At 32.9% G+C, this 13,894-nt stretch overlaps 1 protein-coding gene across 29 annotated transcripts in view; it reads left to right on the top strand.

Annotated features, from left to right (window-relative positions):
• Positions 1–13,894, top strand: part of pHCl-1 (pH-sensitive chloride channel 1) — a 1,184,550-nt gene that overhangs the window by 63,415 nt on the left and 1,107,241 nt on the right. The gene's annotated exons all lie outside the window — the stretch shown is intronic.

The raw sequence follows: 13,894 nt of genomic DNA, 5'->3' as shown, positions 1-13,894 counted from the left end.
ACTTTCAATTTTCAAAAAAATTAATATAGTAAAACTTAGAAAAATCGTGAGAAATTTTGAAAACGTTTGCGTTTTCACACTCTTTGAATAATTCTCAAAAACACTCTTCAAAAACACTCTTTGAATAATTCTTGATTTTTTTATTTCGTAGAAAAATGTGATGAAAGTTTATCTTAGTAAAGTTTAAGAATTTTTTTCTCGAAAACTATAAACTTAAATAAAAATTTCCTAGGAATAAAAATGTCTTAGAATTAGTCAAAGAATACTCTTAAATTTTTTCATAATTTTTTATGACGTTTTTGGAAATTTCGATTTCGTGATTTTTCGAAAAATCAAAAATTATCTCGAAAAATTCTGAAAAAAATTGAGAGTATACTCTAACTAATTCTAAAACATTTTTGTTCTGAGAAAACTTTTATCAAAGTTTATAGTTTTTGAGAAAAAAATTTGTAAAGTTTAAAAGGAAAATATTTCATTTCGGCCGCCATTTTGTTTCACTAAAAACTTTAGACAATAAAATAGCTCCATTTATTTTAAGTTTAGACATCGAGGCCACGATCTAGATAGGTTTTAAGCATATAGAAAAATGTAAAAGGAACGAAAACTAATTTTAAACAAAAAATTTGATTGAAAAATCACGATTTGTTTTTTAGTTTTGATTTTTCCATAGTAAAACTTTTTTTGAGAGATTTTTAACTATCACCATTGAAAAGAGCACCCTTCAAAACATAGGAGACAGTGGTTCCCGAATTTTTGCTATTTGAATTCATTACATATAATTTAAATAATTTAAACTTAGATGTCGAAATCGTGTCTTTTAGACGTTAATGGGTTAAAAAGAGCAACAGGCATCTCGCCGCCGTTCTTCACAAACTTTGCTGTACGTGAACTTGGCGTCGAGATACTACCCGTGAGATCTACTATCATCTCTTGATTACAATAACATACCCTGAAAATTTTAAAAGGATTGGTCATATAGTTTCCTCAAAAAAAAAAAAAAATTCGAAAGAATCACCTAATTTTCAGTGCGTTACATAAGGCGCCTCCGTAAATGTTCAAGATGGGATTATCATGAATTTTTAAATATTTATTTGTTCGAATTAAAAAATTATTTCGAACATTTGATATTGTTTTGAGAGCTATTGAAGCGCAAACGTCGCGTATCTTCTCTTTGCTTTATATTCTCTTTCGTCATCAGGGATTTAAACATATAACTTTCTCCTCCACATATTCTCATAAGAAAAGGTCTAGTAATGTTAGAAAGATCAAGAAGCCCATTGAAACTTGTTCAAAATCGTCGTAGTAAATTCACGCTTAAAGTGAGTAACACACGTGTTGATCTGCGACAATCGAATACTTTAAATTATCGATGACGCCAGGCGGTTTGTCGATACCTTTTTGGCGAAATTAATTAATTAATGCTTATTAGCATCATTAATGGACGGCGTTGTTTCGCAATCGATGTAACGTTCATGTGAAATTAATCGATTGGTTGAAATATCGCGTGACTTGTCATGTTAATTGCTAGGACGAAAATCAATCAGATGATGTTACAGATTTTTCAAGATTCTCATTGTCAAAATCGCAGTCAATCGATCAAAACTCTCGCTCCTATTCAAAATATGTTTTTGTATCGTTGTTTTGTTCGTTCTTCCAGTACTTTGTTGTAAAACTCGTTGTTCTTACTCTTATCAATCTCATTCATCTCGTTACAACATTATGCTTTTGTCATTGTGACGAGAAAGACTTTTCCCGCGAATTATTCCGGATCCTAGCAAGCCAGTGATGGAAGGCCGCGTTTAATCTTTGATTCTGCTCGATTTCATAAAATGTGCGCCATTGTAACGATACGCCTCCCACGCACTGTTCTAAGTGTAAATGCGATCGGGCTCTGCGTCCGCTATCGAAAACACTGACCGTCTTGCGCGCGCCTGAGATACGAACACATCGACCGTTGCGTGCGCAACAAACACGCACTCATCACGTGCGTGTCAAATACCGCCGACGATCTACGCTATTTTGTAAGTTGCAAAATAACAAACGCGGCCGGGTATATAAACTCGGTCGATTCACGATAAAGAAATCAGATTGATCCAATCCTCCGATCTGTCTCATCTCCGATCAATACCGAAAAACTGAGACTAGGCATTCCTAATCTCAACCAAGCATACTCGACACCAGGTATCATCCATCTACCAAAGTGAAAAAATCGAGACAGAGCATTCTCAGTCTCCATCAAGTATACTTGGTTCTCGCTTCTCCGAGACAGAGCATTTTAAGTCTCAGCGCTTCCTTGCTAACGACACGAGCAAAACCGTGACGGAGCATTCTCAGTCCCCAACAAGCATACTTCTCACTCGTTCCTTCTATCTTCCCACTTCGAGACGGAGCATTCTCGGTCTCACTACTCTTGCCATTACACGAGCACACGGGACGGAGTATTCTCGGTCTCCGACAAGTATACTTGTCTCTCGTATAAAATCCACGAACAGGAGCGAGCTTTCTCACTCCTGTCATTCGAACGCGTATCGATCACGCGGCAATACCGAATAACGCGGCACGCACCGTGAGCGCTCCCGACGAATCGCCGTTCAACCAATCACGCGCCTTCGCGACCAGTAGGTCCCGTCACGAATCAATCTCTCGCTCCGACGCCCGCGCCGCGCACTCCGAGTGCACCTCACATACTTAGCGCGCACCAAAAGTCACACGTCGAACAGGACGTAACACCAGCCAACGAGCGAGCCAGACGAATCAGCACCGCTGTGTATCTACATCAATTAAATCGAATAAATAATTTTTTTTTACCAATATCCGAGTCAAATAATCTTATTAATTTCCGAACTCGGCAACCGACGAGCGCATCCGAACTCGCACAACATCATCCGGCGAGAACGGACCGTTATATCGTTAATTATCACGTGGTGACTTAGGTGCATTCAAAACTCAATAAGAGTATTTCAGATTGAGCATTCTTACAAGAATAAATTCTTATTGCGCCGCAGTAACGCAAGTGCGTGTATTTCAACACGATGTCCCGGCGCATGACCGTTTTTGAATTTAAGTCAACGCGCGAACATTTTATTATACTACGAACGCGTTCAGATTCATACGGACTATGTCTACGAGTGCGTTTAAGCTCGCTGGGGAGCAGATATTCTTCGAGTGTACATAACCATTGAACAGAACTGTACATTGAACTATAAATTTTGACTTATTAAATCATTATTTGTTTAATCAAAATCATATGATTTTTCACCCCATCGAATCCTCTGTCAAGAGTCATTTCAGCACGAATGACGTCTCATCTCAAATAATTAGTCCACCACGATCTATCCATTTGTTTAAATTTATTTAGAAATTGTTTGGTGATGTTTGCAAAATATGATGGAGTATTGTCTTGCTGAAACCACATTTCTCTTCTGATGTCACATTTTTCAAAAGCACAGGCAAATGATTTTATAATAAATTGCAATAACTATCACTTATTATAGTGAAAAAATAAGGTCCAATCATAATATCTCCTATTATATCGCATCAAATATTTAAAGACCACTAATGCTAAAGTGAAACGGAAAGTGAATAATGAGAATTTTCAACGGTCCAATAAGGCATATTATATCTATTCACATCACATGCCCTGAATTCATAAAAATAGTCCATCAGCAGAAAATATGTTGTACAGAAACTCATTATTTTGCATAATACCATATATTCGTGCACAAAATGTTTACGTGGCGTTTATAATCTGTCTAAAAGTTTTTCTGATAAAATTAAGTGACATGGATGATATCTTTTTTGAATTATCTTTTCTGGATCCTTTCTTTTTCAAAATTCGTTAAATTAAAAAACGATTGCTTTAACAAGTTTCACATTGATTAATGAGGATATAACTGCAGGAAGATATTGGCTCTTATCTTCATTAATAGCTTTCATAACTTCATTAATAATTTTCACATTTATTATTAGTTGTTCTACACTACGCTCACGAAGTCGCTTTTCTAAATTAAGAAAACGTCATATACAATTTTTCGATTGCAAAACGTTTGAAAAATATTGCTGATAATTAATTTTTTAACATGCATTTAATATTAATGGCATATTCATTTCCGTATCAAATATATCTGCGATTTCTAGTTATTGCTTTAATAGTTTTAGATTAAGAAAGTTTTTATAATTGGAATTGAATGAAATGAATGTAGTGTAACAGGGTTTATTTAGGTTTTTTTTCGAAGAAGAAAATTATTATATTTAAACTCCTGACGACGAAAGAGAATATGAAGTAAAGATATGCGAAGTTTGCGCATCAATAACTTCCGAAATGTTATCAAATGTTCGAAACAATTTGTTAATTCGGATAAATAAATGTTTACAAATCCATGGTGGACGTTTTGAACATTTAATAAATTAAATAAGAATAGAATGTTGTAATTTTGTTTTAATAGTGTGTAATATTGTAAATGCAAGTATCAAATATCTCGTAAATTAATGACTTTTTGATTACTTTATCTTAATACTTTTATATGTATAATAATCAAGAGAATCAAATTACGTGAAAAAAAATCATACATTTAAAAAAGTATAGGTTAGCCTCATATTTTTGTGACGCTTTCATTCTATTAGGTGTACAAAAAAGTTCTGAGCTTTTTTTTGTAAAATTCAATCTTTATTCAAAAACAAACAAAAAAATATTAATCAGCGAAATATTCCCCGTTTGCATCAACGACCTTTTGCCATCTTTCGGGTAGCTTGCGAATTCCTTGACGATAGAAACTCACCGGCTTCGAAGCGATAAAATCATCAATGCATTTTCGTATCTCTTCAAATCTCACGAAATGTGTATCAGTCAAATGATGCTGCAGCGACCGGAATAGGTAATAATCAGAAGGCGTCATGTCTGGGCTATACGCCGCGTGCGGGAGAAGTTCCCAGCCTAACACAAAGATATGGTCCTGAGTCGCTTTCGCAACATGTGGTCGAGCATTGTCATGAAGCAAGATCACTTTACGACGTCCTTGGTCAATAAATGGCCTCTTTTCTTCTAATGCATCGCTCAAATTGGTCAATTGTTGTTGGTAGCGGTCTGCCGTGATTTTCACCCAGTTGTAACAACTCGTAATACAACACACCTTTCCAATCCCACCAGATACAGAGCAAAACCTTTTTGGCGTGGATATTGGGCTTTGGCGTCGATATCGAAGGTTGACCAGGGTCAACCCATGATTTTCTACGTTTAGGGTTATCATAAAGAATCCACTTTTCATCCTGTAATGATTTTGTGCAGAAAATCTTTTTTCCTGAACTTTGAAAGCAAAGTGAGTGCAGTGTCACGCCGACGATTTTTGTTGTCTTCGGACAATTCATGCGGAACCCATCTGCCTTCCTTCTGAACTTTCCCATCGTATGTAAACGTACAGAAATGGTTTGCTGCGTAACGCCAAGCTGTTCTGCAAGCTCCTTTTCAGTTTGCGCAGAGTTTATATCCAGCAGTGCTTGCAATTCGTCCGTTTCAATCTTTTGAGGGCGTCCAGCGGTTCATTTTCAAGACTGAAATCTCCTTGGCGAAATTTTTGATACCAATTTTTGATACCATCTTTTACATGTAGTATAACTTACAGCGTTTTCTCCATATGCAGCACAAATCATTCCAGTGGCTTCAGCAGCATTTTTCTTCACATGAAACGCGAATATATATATATATATATATGTATATATATATATATATATGTGTGTATATATATATAATAGATGGAATATATATGTATATATATATAATAGATGGAAAATCGAATATGCTCTTTTGTTATTGCCATGTGAATACTACTGATTTTTGAGGTTATGTGCATCAAACGCCAAATCATATGGCATTTTAGAAGGCCAAATGCCAACGCTTTAAAACCGCAAAAGGGCGGGAAAATATATAAAATTTAAATTGTTATTTCGGTTGTATGAAATCTAAAGCTCGGAACTTTTTTGTACACCTAATAGAAAAAAAATGTAAACAAAATATGTCTTTTTTGAAAACTCGTTCCATTTTCGTCTAAAACATTTTTCTATATCATTAATAACTTTTGAGTTTTTGAATTACAAAGACTTATGTGAGTCATCCTGTATATTAGATCTATTTAAATTTCTGAGACTGTGTTGATGTTAAAATTTTAGATGTATAGTCTTTTCAACTAAGTTATATTTTATGTTAATACTGTTAGTTAATTTGCATTCGAGCTTATATGACAGTTCGTATTCGATTTTATATGCTGCATTATTTTTATCATGAAAAAAGTATTACTAAAACAAGTAGAAACCTATGGTGAGCATATTGTATCTGAAAGTACGATTTTTAATTGTCTTCTGTCTATCAAGAGAGAGAGAGAGGGGGGGGGAGGGAGGAAGGGAAGGAGAGAGAGGGAGAGGGAGAGAGAGGGGGGAGAGAGAATTTTGCATGGAATACCGGATAAATTAGTCATTTTTATGCCTGATCTTCCCTACAGTATAGAAATTCTGATTTTTTTCGTGTGTGAAAGATATGGGATTAGATTTCAGGATTATTCGCTTTAATAGCGTCAAATCTTTTTATATAAGAAATTTGATTACTGAAATAAAATTTGTTCATTTTGCCCTATTACCTGTTTGTTTAATTCATTATTACACTTGAATTAAATTATGCAATTTGTGATATAATATTTAAAGGAGAATTACATAAAATAATTACTACCATTTGAATTGAAATAAGAAGAATTTTAAACAAAACATTTTGATATAAAGATATACATATACTATTTAGATTTTATTTTTTTGGAATTTAAAGATACTAACATTTGAGTTTTATTTTTTAAAATAGTTATATATATAGTTATATATATTATATATATTATATATATAGTTATATAACAGTTTACATAGATCTCAAGTCAACATCAGAAGCTGCGACTCTTCTGGATGATGAAGTACTATAGGTACTAAGAACGAATATTGCTCCACTCAAAGAAGAACTTAAGCTTGATTAGAGTGTACTACTTAGTAGACTGCTGGAATAATACTTAGCCAAAGATAAAAAAGGACAGAAAGAACAGAGCTCATGGAGAAATAGGAAAGGTAATTGTAGACTTGAGACTCCGTCCATTAATGAAGAAGTCGATTGCTGTCGATTTACGCTGAAAAAAGAAACAATTTCTTTGCGTTAGACCAAAATATTTACCGATTTAATTTATCAGCACTGGTTCGGCAGCAAAGATCCTGAACAAAGACGAAGTCCGGTATCGACAAGTTAAAGTTGTTGGAACTGCTAAATGACGCAAGCTGATTGTTTTATTCGATCTGATGCATTCCTTGACAGTGGAAAATCTTTTCTGCTTGCAGGAATAGACATAAAAATGAGAGCGATATTAAAAAAAAGTACAACGGATGAGAAGCTCTTTAGCGGATTTATTTCAAAAAATTTTAAAAAAGCGAAATCAGCAGAAAAGTAGAAAAGAAAAGTAGAAACGTCATTAAGATCGCAGCCACCTCAACGAAGTTACCTCTTAAAAATACGATCAGAAAAGACCTGGAGAGACCCGTCTGAGGGATTTTGTCAGGGGCAGCCGCAGGATGCTAAGATGGATACAACATGCACGAAGAACCAGGTGCCTAGATCTCAGAGACCATCGATCAAATATCCAGCTTCAGAGTCAACTTCGGAGCTTGCAGTTACCTCAGACTCGTAGGCGGAAGGATCAGTGCATTCGCAGGCTGCTTGAGCACCTTTTATAGCGCTTGGTTTAGCCTGACCTTGGACCCCTTTATTTTATCTTGCTTATAATAGACGTCACTAAACGTTGTGAATACTTGATCAATTCCTCTCTAGCTATTTTTTTTTTTGGTGCAAGAACCAAATGGTAAGAAAAGATTTGTACTGAATTTGAAAAACTAAATAAATTTATAAAGACAGGCCATTTTAAGTTAGAGGACATAAGAACAGTAATGAAATTACTATCTGTAGGCTCATTCATGGTCACCTTAGATCTATAAGACGCATATTTCCTAGTCCCTATTCATAAAAACGGTAGAAAATATTTGAGATTTTCATGGAAAGACGAACTTTTCGAGTTTCAGTTTATCATTTGATCTTTGCACGATCTCTTGAATATTTAAATAATGAAGATAATGAATTAGAAGATAATGAAGCCGATGGTTAACAAACTCAGATCTCAAGGTTAATTATCAGTAGTATATTCAAGCAATTGGTTATTGTTGGGAATTAATTATGACCAATGTATGAATATTAAGGCAACAAAAGAGCTTTTTATTGGGGTTCATAATCAACAATAACAAAAGTAAACAAATTCCTGTTAAACAATGCCAATGCTTAAGTTTTATTTTAGATTCGGTTTTATTTAGATTACAATTGCCGGAGGATAGGAAGAAAAAGATCTTGGATCATTTCAAAGTACGAAGATTGTGCAAAATAAAAGAATTTGCTCAGTTCATAGGAACGTTCGTAGCAACATACCTAGCAACAAACTACGGATGGGATTATCTTAAACTTTTCGAAAGGCAGAAATATCTAGCGCTGGTGTTAAGTGGTAATAATTACGAAGCCCAGATGGAGATCCTAACATGACTGAAGAGAGAGTTCGGCTGGCGGATATCTCACATATCTTCCGCTAGCATGTTAATTAGAAGCATGTTAATTAGAAGACAAATATTTGCCAGGATCATATATTCAGATACTTTTTTATCTGGGGAATAGCTTGTAACGGACGAATTGCAAAAGGAAAATATGGAAAGCATCAGAAAGATCCTTTCACATAAACTACTTAGAGCTGTTAGCTGCATACTTAGCATTAAAATTATTCGCTAAGGAATTGTGAGATACTTCTAAGATTAGATAATATCACCGTAATTTTATATATAAATTGAATGGGAGGTATAAAATTCTCAATTCTGAAGTCAAGGGAAATTTGACTTTGGTGTGAATGTCGAAGTTTCTGGATCTTCGCTTCATATATTTCTTTGAAGGAAAATATAGAGGCTGATAAAGCCTCACGCATATTAAATATAGATATCGAATGGAAGTTATCACAACAAGCATTTCAGGTGATCATAGAGAAATTCGATGGTCTGGTAATAGATCTCTTCGCTGCAACAACGCGAAAAATATTACTCTTGGCACCGAGATCTAGATTTACTTGGTATAGATGTCTTCACATTTAATGGGAATTAGAGTACTTTTATGCCTTCCCTACTTTTAATCTATTATTGAGGATTCTAAACAAAATCAAGTCGAACAAAGCTTGCGGTATAGTAGTAGCCCCGATTTAGCCTACTCAACTCTGATATCAATCTATGGAAAAAACTCTTAATAGAACTTCCTTGTTTTCAAGCTAAATAAAAATTTGCTACTCTCTCTCCTTTTAGGAGAATCCGACACTCGTTGGCGGCAAACTTGCGCCTTATGGCAAGAAAATTATCCAGCAGGTGCTATTAAAAGCTAAAATATCAGCAGAGTCATGGCCAGTTATACTGTCGTCAATATCGGAAGAAATCCAGAAACAGTATTCTAATTTCTTAGAAGAGTGGCTTGCCTTTTGCACCAAAAGGAAACGCAACGCTCTGACGCTTACCAATTCTACCGTGCTAATCGCGCATTTATTGTGTAACCGCTCCACGTAAAGCAATTGCTAATCGGGTTGCGCGGCCCTTACGCGGAAAGCCACCGCGCGATCCAGAAATATACCGCGAACGCTGACGAACATTTTGATGACACGGCAAGGACCGGCCGCCTGAAACAGGATAAAAACGGGAGACCGATACTAGCAGGAGACTCGTCCGTCTTGCCGTCACGTCTGTCGCGGTCCGAATTAGAATAAGAAGGACAACCTGTATCAATTTTAATAAAGTTTATTAAGTGGTAAACAAAGTGGTGAGCGCCTCCTTTCCGCCGTCGATCCCCGAAACGATCCGCACAACAAAAGATATGCTAGCAAGATTAATGCAAATTCTATCTACATGTCGAAAATCGAGAACAGGACACTCTGGCTCTAAACATTTACAACAGGGTTGGCAAAGCGTGGCTCGCGAGCCATCCCCCCCATCGAACGCTATCTCTTTTAATTCAATTCATCGGCCGATTTCAGTGACAGTTGTCAGTTACGATGATATGGTGCCTACTTCCTACCATAAACTTTTCGAAATTTCGATTTTTTTCTTCGCTATACGACATAATGTAGTCAAGTCAGTCGATCAATATCAATTTGGCTACATTATGGTTCAATTCCGATCTAACTCGGTGGATTTTTTTCAGAAGACGATCCATGATTTCGCAGTAAAAGGTTTCAGTCACAATTTGGTTCTGCTGCACGAATTCCAGATGGATTAGATCCGGTGAATCAACCAACATCGTTTCCACTTTCGATTTTATCGCCCGTACTTTTATCAGTCGGCCTTCTCCACTCGACTGTTTGACATTTCGTAGATGGATCATATTGAAAGCATTACTTGATTCATCACCTATAATAATGCTATTTAAAAGATTTGAGTTAGCATCAGTTCATTACACGAAATTTTATAATAAACTAACAACAAATCTTACAAGCTTCAAATATATATTATATATAAATTGCTTATTTGACGACGATGCAAAAATGTTGAAGATTCACAAAATTTTATATTACTTCTACATTGAAATTTAAATAAATAAATAAATGACGCCGTTAATGTGTCCGGAAAAGAATTCTCGAAAGTTTTGAATGCATATGTGCACGTTAATTTATCAAAATAATGATCAAAGTAAGAACTATTGGAAAGACTTCTTCACTCTGGAAGTGATTGAGCCTTTGTAAATTATCTGAAACCAAAATTTCTTAAATTTTTGTTAATTATATAAATATCGTTATGGCTAATAGTAGAACAAAGTCAATTGCAAGGAATTTATAGAGTGATGAAATTTAAAAAAAAATTTTATTTTATTTTTGAAGTTTGTTATCCTTTTGTTCATAAAATATCGAATTTTTGTTGCAATAACATATTTATGGTACCAGTCATATGTAAAACTGTTAGGAAAAAAGATTTTAGGCTATCTTGATTAGTTGACCGATACTAGGAGAGGACTGGTCGAGATCCGCCGTGCCGTCACGTCTGTCGCGGTCCGAATTACAATCTGTATCAAGTTTTAATAAAGTTTATTTAGTATCGAACAAAGTGGTGAGCGCCTTTTTCCCGCCGACTCCTTGATCCCCGAAACGACCCGCACAACAATAAGTGATATACTCTTATTTTTAAAAATTATAATTTTTTTTAGAAAAATAAAACTGAAATCTAAGTACACCTAAGTACATTTTTGCATTCAAGAGTTTTTCTATTTAAACTCAAGTTATATCACTAAATTGCGTCACCTGAACTTAAATAATATCTAATACTTAACTCTAATTTGTATATCAATTCTATAAAAGGTTTAATATCGAAAAAATAGCGCCAAGATATAATCTCGTTATCTCGAAAATTCAATGTACAACTACTACTTTTAAAAATTAAAATTTAAGTGATACATATCGTCATATTTTCATTGAAGTCTTTTTAATCTAAAACCCAAGTAACAGTAATAATAATTTTCCCTCTAATTTTTTTTTTAAATAATGATATAACATTGCATTACTTAATTCAATTCAGATAATATATATTCAATTCGTGATACATTACTCAAAAAATATTGTAATATGTATATCATTTGTATAAAAGATTTGATATCAATAAGTGGCGCCAAGTTATAATCTTATTATCTCAACAATTAAATATATAAGTGCTTTTGAAAAATAAAACCGAAATAGTACATATCATTGCATTTCCATTGAAAAGTCTTCTTATTCTAATCCAAACGATAACTCTAATTTTAAAAAAAAATAATTATATCATAAAATTGCATTACTTAATTCAATTCAAATAATATGTATTTAACACAAATGATAGTAGCTTTCATTCTATCCTAATAATATTTCGACATATTTCCATAAAATATTTTTAAATATATGTATACTTGAGTCAAACAAGATTTAATAACAAAAAATTAAAGAGATAACAACATGAAAAAGTTTAATTTAAATAAAAAAAATTTTGTAAAAAACTTGGCGCTGTTAGATCAAATAAAGAAAATAATGGAAACAATTTAAAGTAATAATATATTTAATCTGAATGACATTGAACAAAAACAATGTTTTCATTTAAGTACTAAAATTACAAAAATTTTTTTACACATAATATTTAATATATAATAAATAAACTTAATCTTATATTAAACTTATGTGTATTTCATATATTCGTTTTCATAACATATTATTCACATAAGAAGTCAAAATTTATATACTAATAATTCTAATCCATACATTCGTACTTACTCGCTAGAATAATATACCTACGGACAGATCTACACATAGTAATTATTATTTTTGTTGCTGTCGCAATGTTTCTTAAATTTTGTCATTATTTCCTTAAATCAAAATTCTTTATTTTTATTTATATAATACGTTATTACTTTAAGGTCTAACAGCACCAAGTTCTTTCACATAAAAATTTTTTTATTTAAACTAAATTTTTGTATTTTATCTTTTTAATTTTTTGTAATTAAATCTTTCATTTGACTCAAGTATATATGTATTTAAAAATGCTTTATGGAACATGGAACCGGAATATTATACATTTATTAGGGTAGAATGAAAGTTATCATCATTTGTTAGATACATATTACTTAAAAGGTTATATGCAGTTGTATTGTCAAAAAAATCGATTTTTGAAAATATTTATTTTTGTAAGTTAGATCATCTAAAGAATATTTTTTGAAAGTTTGAAGTGATTTGAATTAAAATTATTGGAGATATATGAGTTTGAAGGGCATGCTGCACAAAGTATTTAGCGCAGGTAGCGCCGTAACTGCCGAAGCAAGGTGGTATCCCTTCTGTGTAAAACTGAAATGTGTATAGTGGCCATACGTCGTCAAGAGCAAACTGATATTTTGGAGACAACTTCTGCAGCAGAAGATTTACTTTATGAATCTGGAATAGATGATTCTGTGTAAGTTGAAAAATAGTAATTTTATTACGTGAGAACTTAATCTGAAACTTCAATTGCGTTTTTTTTTCGAAATCAAATTTTTTTCATACGAATCGATGAGCAAGATATTTTGGGAACCACTGCACCGATCGGGCTAAAATTTTGCAGGCTTCTTTTATACATTAAATACTTGTCCTTGATTGAACGATTGATTTTTTTTCTAATGAAATTTTTGTTTTTAATTAACAAAAAATTTACTTATATAAAAATTGTACTTTTTTATTTAACGGCTACCATTTTGTTCAAAATGAAATTTAAAAAAAAAATCAATCGTTCAAAGATAATAAGATAGAGCATACAGATAAGATTAGAGCATATACTAACGAAATCTTTTTGAATTTCAGACTTCAGATGATCCAATTTCGAGAAATTGTGCTCATCGCAAAGCATTTTCTTTCGCTAAAGTCTGTTATGCGTGTGTTTTTTAATATTATATCTTTAAAAAAAATGTTACAAATGAAAAAATTTATATAAGTTGTAAAATATTGTGTATTTTTAAATACTGTGTACAAGTATTGTGTACTTTTAATGTACTTTTAAGTATTATATTACCTGCGAAAAGAAATCTTTCAGTGTTTGTAAAATTAAAAAGTAACAGTACAAAATAAATGATAAAATTTTATTTAAATAAAAAAATTTTTTATGTAAAAATACTTGGCGCTACTCAGACCTCTAAAAAGAACACAAATAAGTGAATATATATATATATATATATATATATATATATATATATATAAAATATGAATATACATGAATATATATATTCATATAAATATAAACGTATATATTGTATATATAAAATTGTAATTAT

This window comes from Pogonomyrmex barbatus, unplaced genomic scaffold, assembly GCF_055798465.1.
Source record: "Pogonomyrmex barbatus isolate J1 unplaced genomic scaffold, ASM5579846v1 scaffold4, whole genome shotgun sequence".
NCBI classification, from domain to species: Eukaryota; Metazoa; Arthropoda; class Insecta; order Hymenoptera; family Formicidae; genus Pogonomyrmex; species Pogonomyrmex barbatus.
This window is presented reverse-complemented; position numbering and strand designations above follow the sequence as displayed.